At 29.5% G+C, this 8,752-nt stretch overlaps 1 long non-coding RNA gene across 1 annotated transcript; it reads right to left on the bottom strand.

Moving 5' to 3' along the window:
• Positions 1 to 3,770: 3,770 nt before the first annotated feature.
• Positions 3,771 to 6,103, bottom strand: LOC116019326. Its single transcript, XR_004098694.1, has 4 exons — positions 5,809 to 6,103; positions 5,431 to 5,533; positions 4,788 to 4,943; positions 3,771 to 4,109 (listed from the first exon to the last, which is right to left on the bottom strand). It is a non-coding gene; the product is annotated as an uncharacterized LOC116019326 (long non-coding RNA).
• Between the last annotated feature and the right edge of the window lie 2,649 nt (positions 6,104 to 8,752).

Raw genomic sequence — 8,752 nt, 5'->3', positions numbered from 1 at the left:
CTGTCCACTGTCCACTGAGCACTATCCATCTGAGCATAGCCTGGTGGGTAATACCCATCAGTGGTGAAACTTTTACTTGAACCTCCTTTATGTCCCTGAGCAATGTTGACGTGAGATAAAGGAGTTTCTTGGTTTGCCTCTTTTGGCACTCGGCAAGGGAGCTATTCCAGTAGCCAACGTTGCCCCCTATTGGGTTGGGTTCGCCGGCTGGCGGCTCTAAGATCGGCTGTGAAAGGACGAATCGTATTCTTTCTTACTCCTTCCAACTGTTTGATACAATACTTCTCGATGTGGCCAATCAGTCCGCAAAGGAAACAAAAGGTGGGGAGTCTCTCATATTTGAACTCAGCATAGAAAGCTTCACCCTTGCTTGGCTTGATTTTCATCTTTCTCTTGAACTTTATGTGCTTCGGTTTCTTCGGGATCGTGGATGGATAGGGAAGCGTACTCCATCTCCATACTTTCAGTAGTGTTACTGCTCGAAGCCATACACTCAAGTGAACACGGGAACAAGAAGAGACGCTAAAACCAGAGACTTGGTGGGACAGAGTTTGGTAGACAAGCTAAAGAAACAAACATGTAGAAACTGAAACCCTGATTGAAACCATAACATTCAATCGTCATTGATACCGGAAAGATGAATGAACAATAAATGCCTCAACCGACATGAATCAAACGGGAATCCTAGGATAGTTAATGCAGTGGAGAATATTGGTGAAAAACCTGACGTACTGAATGAAAAGGAGAATCATAACATATACTGAGCATTAAATGATAAAGAAGGAAGGGCTCACCAACAAGGATGAGAGGGAAACTTATGTCACGCCATCTTATGATTGGACAAATGAAAAAAAACACACACACACACTGCCTTCTTTGCTTGTTATTGTGCTCCCTTCTTTCCCCAAAACCTTAGCAAAAAATCGGTCTTTACTCCTCCCCACACGTGTGGGGACAAAGTAGCAAATGTGCCCCCTTCTACAACCTTGACCTTTTCTTTCTCCTTCCATTCTTGCCAAATGAGCCTCAAGCTTATTTCCGAAAACTCAACCAAAAAATCCTTGACATTCTTAATTGCCCCAAACCACCTGGGAATTTTTTTATTTTTTTTTTTTGTAAACCATGAGTATAACGTATATTATTTTTAGGGAAAATGGCATCTTTAGTCCCTGAGTTATAGGGGTAGTGTAGACTCAGTCCCTGAGTTATGGCCGTATGCGAGTTTAGTCCCTCAGTTATTCGCGAAGTGGCGAGTTTAGTCCCTGGCCATTAAATTTGACGAAAAAATTAAAAAATAATCAAAATTTGAGGGATAAAATAGGAAATTCACATTTTATTCTTCTTCTTATATCAAAACCACTTTTACAATATTATTTTTCACTTCTTAGCCTAATTATTTTCAAGATTCTTCAATTTTAAAAGCATTTTAATAACTTTCAAATGACTTGTTAGGAACCTGACTCTCGTATAACACACTTAAAACTTAGCACAAATAAAGAAATACATGATCATTGTATTTAGGTGTATGAAACACACTATCCTAACAAGTTTTTATTTTTTTAAAAATTATTGAAATGCTTTTAAAAATGAAAAATCTTGTTTTCAAAAAAAAAAATGAAAAATCTTGAAAATAATTAGGCTAAGAATGTAAAAGTGATTTTGATATAAGAAGAATAATAAAATGTAAATTTCCTATTTTATCCCTCAAATTTTGATTTTTTTTTAATTTTTTTCGTCAAATTTAATGGTCAGGGACTAAACTCGCCACTTCGCGAATAACTGAGGGACTAAACTCGCATACGGCAATAACTCAGGGACTGAGTCTACACTACCCCTATAACTCAGGGACTAAAGATGCCATTTTCCCTTATTTTTAATATATTAAAAATACATTATTTGTGTACTGAATGTATATTATTTAATAGTATACAAAATAATATATTTTTAATGAATATAAAATACATTTTTAATATATTAAAAATACATTATTTGATAATATACAAAATAATGTACTTTAAATACTCAAATAATGTATTTTCAATAATTCAATTTACATTTTTAATATACTAAAAGTATATTATTTGATCATATACAAAATAATATATTTTAAGTATCCAAATAATGTAATTTAATTTATTTATAAAAATAATGTATTTTTATTACACAACCATGATCCATAGAATAATGACCCCAAACTACTTAGCCCAAATTCCAAGGCACACCAAAAGGGCAATTTATATCGTGGACCAGGGTGCACAATATATTGTGCACTTCGTACCAAAATGTTAGGGGATGAGTTATGTGTATTTTAGATAATCGTTCTATGTATTCTAGGCAATTATTCTATGTATTCTAGGTAACCGTTCTGTGTATTCATGTTAGTAACACATGTTGTGATGTGTTTGTGTATTCGAATGTTTAGGAGGATGAGTTATGTGTATTTTGTGTCAATATTCTGTGTATTTAAGTTATTAACACATGTTGTGATGTGTTTGTGCATTCGAATATTAGAAGGATGAGTCTTGTGTATTTTGTGTCAATACTCTGTGTATTCTAGACGAACGTTCTGTATATTATAGGCAACCGTTTTGTGTATTTAAGACAATGATTCTGTGTATTATAGACAATGAATTCTTGGAGTCATTCGCATCCGCGTCCACTAACATCAAAACGACGTCGTTTCAGACTAGGGTCCACAGTGCACTGCGGACCCTAGTCCATGATATAACGATTGCACCATCAACCTTGTGCTTTTAACTGAGCCCATCAAAAGCAACACATAAATTGTAAAATTGTTTTGTAATCAAATATATATTTTTATTTTCTAGTGTAAACTTTGCTCTAAGATACATATATTTATATTATTTAAACATATAATGTTTTTAAAAAATGAAATGTAACTTAAATATGATTCAATTCACCCAAATAATTGTAAAATGTATTTATGAATTAAAAAACTACAATTATTTCCTTTTGAAAATTTGATTAAAATGATCAAGTGCAACATGAATTAAAATTTATGCATCAATTTTGACAAAAATAATAATTAAAAACCAAATTTAAAAATCACCTAATAATCTTGCAATTATTATTATTATTATTATTATTATTATCATTATTATTATTATTATAACTCCAAACGAAATTACAAACAATAACCAAAATGGTTGTCATGTTTTAAAATCCATCAACTCAAGTCAATAAAATATTTATTTTAATACGATATTTAGACTAAATATTTGTAACGTAAAAGTAGAATTCCAATGCCCCAACTACATTGGAAAAACGTATGATTAAATGAAATAATAACGGCTCACATTTTGAGGTAACCAACAACCAAAATCCATCGACTCTAGCTTAGCTTGGTCCATAATAAGCACGTGATGAGAACTAATAGTGTTAAAAAAAAATGATTTTTTATGTTTTGATTTCTATTATTAAGTTATTTCTATATTTGATCAATAGGTATTATTTTTTAACGGTTTTTAATAACAATAATCTGTGTATGAGCGTATATATATCATTTATGAATTATGAGTCAATGGTAAATGTTGGTCAATTTTTTTATCTATATCTCTTATTATAATAAAGAGAGGGAATTTGGCATCTAAAAAGGCTTCATTCTCCCGCCCAAAGCTCCAATTAATTAATTTATCACTATTTTTTTAGGAAAACTTTTACTCTTTAAATTTACTTCTGATTAATATTTAATGTTGTATTACATCTATTTTTTCAATGCTAATTATTACTATTTAACTGATATGCATTGATTGACAGGTAACATGTATCATTTCCCAATGCAATGTTTAATTTTCCAAGTTATGTACAGCAAGCAAGCATGCTAAAAATATGATGATTACATATTTTTGAAACTGAATTTTTGTGAGAAGCTAGCTATAAATACTAATGCTTCATAGTGAAACCCCACATTTACATTTACACTGAAGCAGACAGAAAGATGAAGAAACAACAGACAACGGGTGATATTTTCCTTTCTATTATGAGCTCTATCTCACGAAACTTCCTCCTTTTTAATGCTTGCACAGAAAAAATATTAGAACCCTTTTGTTAAGGGAATCAACAGCATACCAGGGTTCTCATATTGACACCTGAAATCAAGATCAGAGTATATTATCATAATAGCCAAAAAAACCAAACAAGTAAGTTTCTAAGTACAATTTTAGAAGATATTGACTAATGATAAAACATGTAAATCTAATTTCACTTTTGGCATGTGATAAGTTCTCTTCACTAATAAGGTACCGGAGTATTATTTACCAATGTAATATTTAGTTTTACAAGTTGTGTGAGCAAAAACAAGCATGTTAAAAGGTAATAATTATATACTTTTGAAACTGAATTTTAGTGAAACACCAGATTTACATTTAAGCAAAAGAGAATAAACAAAAGGTGATTTATCAATATTTTCATTTTATCATTTTAAAGCTCTATTACATTTAGAATTATGTTAACTGTAAACATTTTATTGTGAACTACCCCATTTTGAATATTTATGCAGTGAGATTTAGATATATATTTGTGTTTCTCATTTGTTTTGGGGAGGGGGAGATGGGGACTGGGGGAGAGAACACTAAAAGTACAAATGTATGTCTGTATGTATCCAATCACAGCCAACACATTTACACATACCAAGCAGGAGGAAGAAATACAGTGTTACAAAATTAGGAAGTGTAAGAAATTCACCGTCACAAAATTATTATTTTCACACTAGATGAAAGTATACTGGAAAGATAAAGTCAAAATAAAATGCTATAAAATTAATTCACCTTAGAGATAAGGAGGTGTAAAGGGCAATCAAGAAGTGCATAAATGCCTAAGACTGATCCTTGAGCTGTTCATAGGTTAAGGCATGTTATGCCCAAAGACCACATATTGTAGAAAGCAAACTAATTTTCGCAGGTAGTATTTCAAATGGAGCAGACCTGAAAGAACAAATATATCATGAGCAGTCAGTAGAAACATGAATCAGAAATTTGAGATGCAATAAGATATTTCAAGCTTGAAAGCAATAAGAGGATTAGTCTGCAATGCAGGTAAAGGTGAGATAACTGTGAATTTGAGTTACAGAGATCATTCTGAGGAATTGAATAATTGAAAACTAAAAATGAGTAGAAGAAATGCAAAATGATTTTTAACACATGATTAGTTACCTAGCAAACTGCTAACATTTTGATTGTTTCTGCCATTGCAGCAATGCTTCTTGCACTACTAATTGTTTGGCTCCTTTTGGTCATGGATGAGGAACTTGGTAAGTTACTAATTCTTATCTACAACTTTTAATTCTGTCAAAATTTCATCTCATCTATTCTGACAAAAGTTGCTTCTTTTTTATATTTAAGACTAGGATAACTCAACTATAATGAAAGGAGGTGCACAAAATTGGAAGAATGAGTTATACTTTTCACTTACCTAATCATCAGAAGTTAAGATTTGAACCCTGCATAATATCTTGCTGAAAGAGCAAGAAAGCTGAAATCCACCACAATCGGATTATGCCGCAGTGGAATCCGAACTGGTAAACAAGAAATTCATAATTATCAGGTCATTTAAGAACCAATAACAGAAACTGAAATTGAGAATAATGACAATATGAATACAAGAGAATGATAAAAACAGAAGAACAAAAACATACTGAGAGCAAAAACATGTTTTGACAAAATCGAACATTTCCAGGCAATTGATCTATAATTTTAAAAAAATATATGTAAAATGAAAAAATTATACCAATAAATACAAAACTACAAATAAAATACTAAAACAGCAGCTGGGGATTCCTGAGGATATTACCGTTGTTACTGCTAATGTCTCTGCCTCCACCAACGACCGAAATCGAATTGAGGGCTTCTTCTTGCTCCTAATCGGTAATCACGGCGGGCACCGACACGTAAATGAGGCAGTGAAGCCCAGTCCTCTGCACTGTGTAAAGTTCTTTTTCGAGGTAAGGGTGATAGGTGGGCCATGAATGTGGCTGGTGGGATATAAGGGTGCCAGAAGAACAGAAATGGTGGATTTGGAGCGGCTGCAAGAGATAAGATGAGGAGTGGAAGGTAGAGAAAGAGGACCGGAGGAAGGCTGCGGAAGAACGAAAATGTGTTTAGGGTTTAACATGAGTGGGTTGTAATATTTATACTACGGGTTGTTGGGTTTGGGTTAGTTGGGTCAGATCATATTTGGGTTAGATTTGAAATATTAGAATAGTTCGGGTTATTAAAATGAGTTGGATTAAATATCAGACTTGGTTAGTTCTTTCTCAACATGCATTAGTTGGATCTTAACATATAATGTTTGTAATTAAAAAAAAAAAAAAGTGGATAAAGATTATTATTATATACATCAAATTTAAATTTGTAAAAATAATTGTTTTTTAATGTGTGTTTAATCATATTAAATATGGTTAAATTTCAATTATTTTTTAAAATAATTATATATATAGTGTGTGTGTTATGTATCATGCAGGTAGAATAATTTCACTATCAATGTTGTGTTATATTTTTCTAAATTTGTATGTTATAGCTATCAACAAACTTTAAAGCATCTTGATATGTTATTGAATAATATTTTTTCAAATCATGAAAAATTTTATGAGGGTTTTCTAGAGTTAGTAGTCTAAAATGACATAAAATTTTGATTCACTGATTCAACTTATCGTTGCAGTAACTCTATAAATGCAATGTACACAAAGTTTTTAATAATTTATAATTTTAAATTCAAATTAGATTATTAGTAGTTTGTTTATTATGCATGTTGTTTTAATTTTTAATAAATATAAATTGTAAATGATTTTTTTAGATTTAGGATATTTTTTGTCTTATGGCATATAATGTAATACATGTATTTAAATTTTATGAAATTTTATTTTTATGTATGTAAAAAAAAAACAGTATATGTTATGTGTAATATTTTATATAATTTCATACTCATTGTTTACTAAATTTCATTGAATACTACTAAGTCATAATTATAAATTGTATGATTGTATTTATAATAGCATTTTCATTCTTATTAAAACATAAAATATTATGTATTTATAATAAAAAATATAATAATATATATTATTTCATTTTCAATAAATATATACGTAATAAATATTAATCCTAACACATAATTATTCTTTCTAATTTTTTTAGTTTTATGTTTGTAATAATATAGAAATGTTTTAAATTAATGAATAAATACAAAAGAATATGTTTATTTAAAAAGATATAATTTCTTTCAGTGTTAATATATTATAGTTAAAAACAATACATGCAATTTTATTGCGTATTTACTTTTGTTTGATTCTATTAGTTTAATTTATTTTTAAAACTCTATCAACAATCAAATTATTTAAATATTATGGCATGCATTCCACTGGTAGATTGTTACAATTATAAAAAGTACATTTTCTATGTTTATAATTTGTAATTGGTGATCATAGTTATATATCTTGAAAGTTGGGCTATTCTAGCACCAACATTTAGTGTGGTAAATTCTATAAATGAATAAATGAGTGACTTTAATGTAGTTGGAGGTATGACATATTTAAACTTAGAGATAGTGTCTCTGAATATGATTCAAATAATGGTATCCTTGCAAATGTGCACACTCCTGAATTCCTAAATGGGTTGCGAGCCTTGGGTGTACGTAATCATTCAACAATATTAAAGATTGATTCAAATGTAATGTTGTTAAGAAATATAGATCACTGATTTGATTTATGCAATGAGACTATATTAATTGGTTGTCACCAAATTGTCATAACATGGTTTAGAGGCCAAAATAATCTCCGGTAACAAAGCATAAATTAAGGTGTTAATTCCTCGAATGACTATGACCATGTTAGATATGAAATTCTCATTTGAATTCTAATGAAGACAATTTTGGTAATGCTTTCATATACAAGGACTATCAATAAAAGTCAATGACAAACACTATCACAATGTTGGATTGCTATTGAGAAAATATTTTTTTCTCTATGGTCAATTTTATGTTGTTACATATAGAGTTAGAAATCCCATGGTCTCAAATTTTTGATTTGTGGTGACTCTAAAATTTGTAATTCAACTACTAATGTAGTTTACAAAATTCTTAAAAATTTGAAAATATAAATTTCTTTGTACTCCCTCCGTCATATTTTATGTGTCTGGTTCGGTTAACGAGACTTGACTGAAATTATTTGTAATTCAACTTTTCATAATATTATGTTTAACATTAATATACAAAATCTATATATTTACAAACTATGCTAAAAGTACTGTTAAACAAAAAAAAAATCAAATTTAATTAAAAACAAGAAACATAATAAAGAAAATAAACAAAGAATAAAGAATTGGTTTGACTAATGAACAGTAAATAAGACAGATAAAAATGGAGTATTACACTTTTTATTTAGTTTATTACTTTTGGTATTTATCTATATTAAATATCAATCCTTAATTTAATTGCAAATATATATGTTCATAATTGTATCATAACAAATCAATATCAATATATTTATTAAATAACAAAACCATATAAATAAATGAACCTCATATTTCATTTTTATATATGATATTTAATACTGTAACATTTATAGTTTTTAATAGCATAGCATAATTTTAATATTTTAAATATTTAGTCCGTGCATCGCACGGGTGGCATACTAGTATATATATTAAAACAGAAGTAATAGCTTTCCCGCTAATTTTAGTCCAAAAATTTTGAAATTGGTCAACATAATATTATATAATAATTCCTAATCAGAAATTCTAGC

The sequence above is a fragment of the Ipomoea triloba genome, chromosome 5, assembly GCF_003576645.1.
Source record: "Ipomoea triloba cultivar NCNSP0323 chromosome 5, ASM357664v1".
In the NCBI taxonomy this organism is placed as follows: domain Eukaryota; kingdom Viridiplantae; phylum Streptophyta; class Magnoliopsida; order Solanales; family Convolvulaceae; genus Ipomoea; species Ipomoea triloba.
The sequence above is the reverse complement of the archived record's forward strand: the minus strand, read 5'-3'. Positions and strand labels throughout refer to the sequence as shown.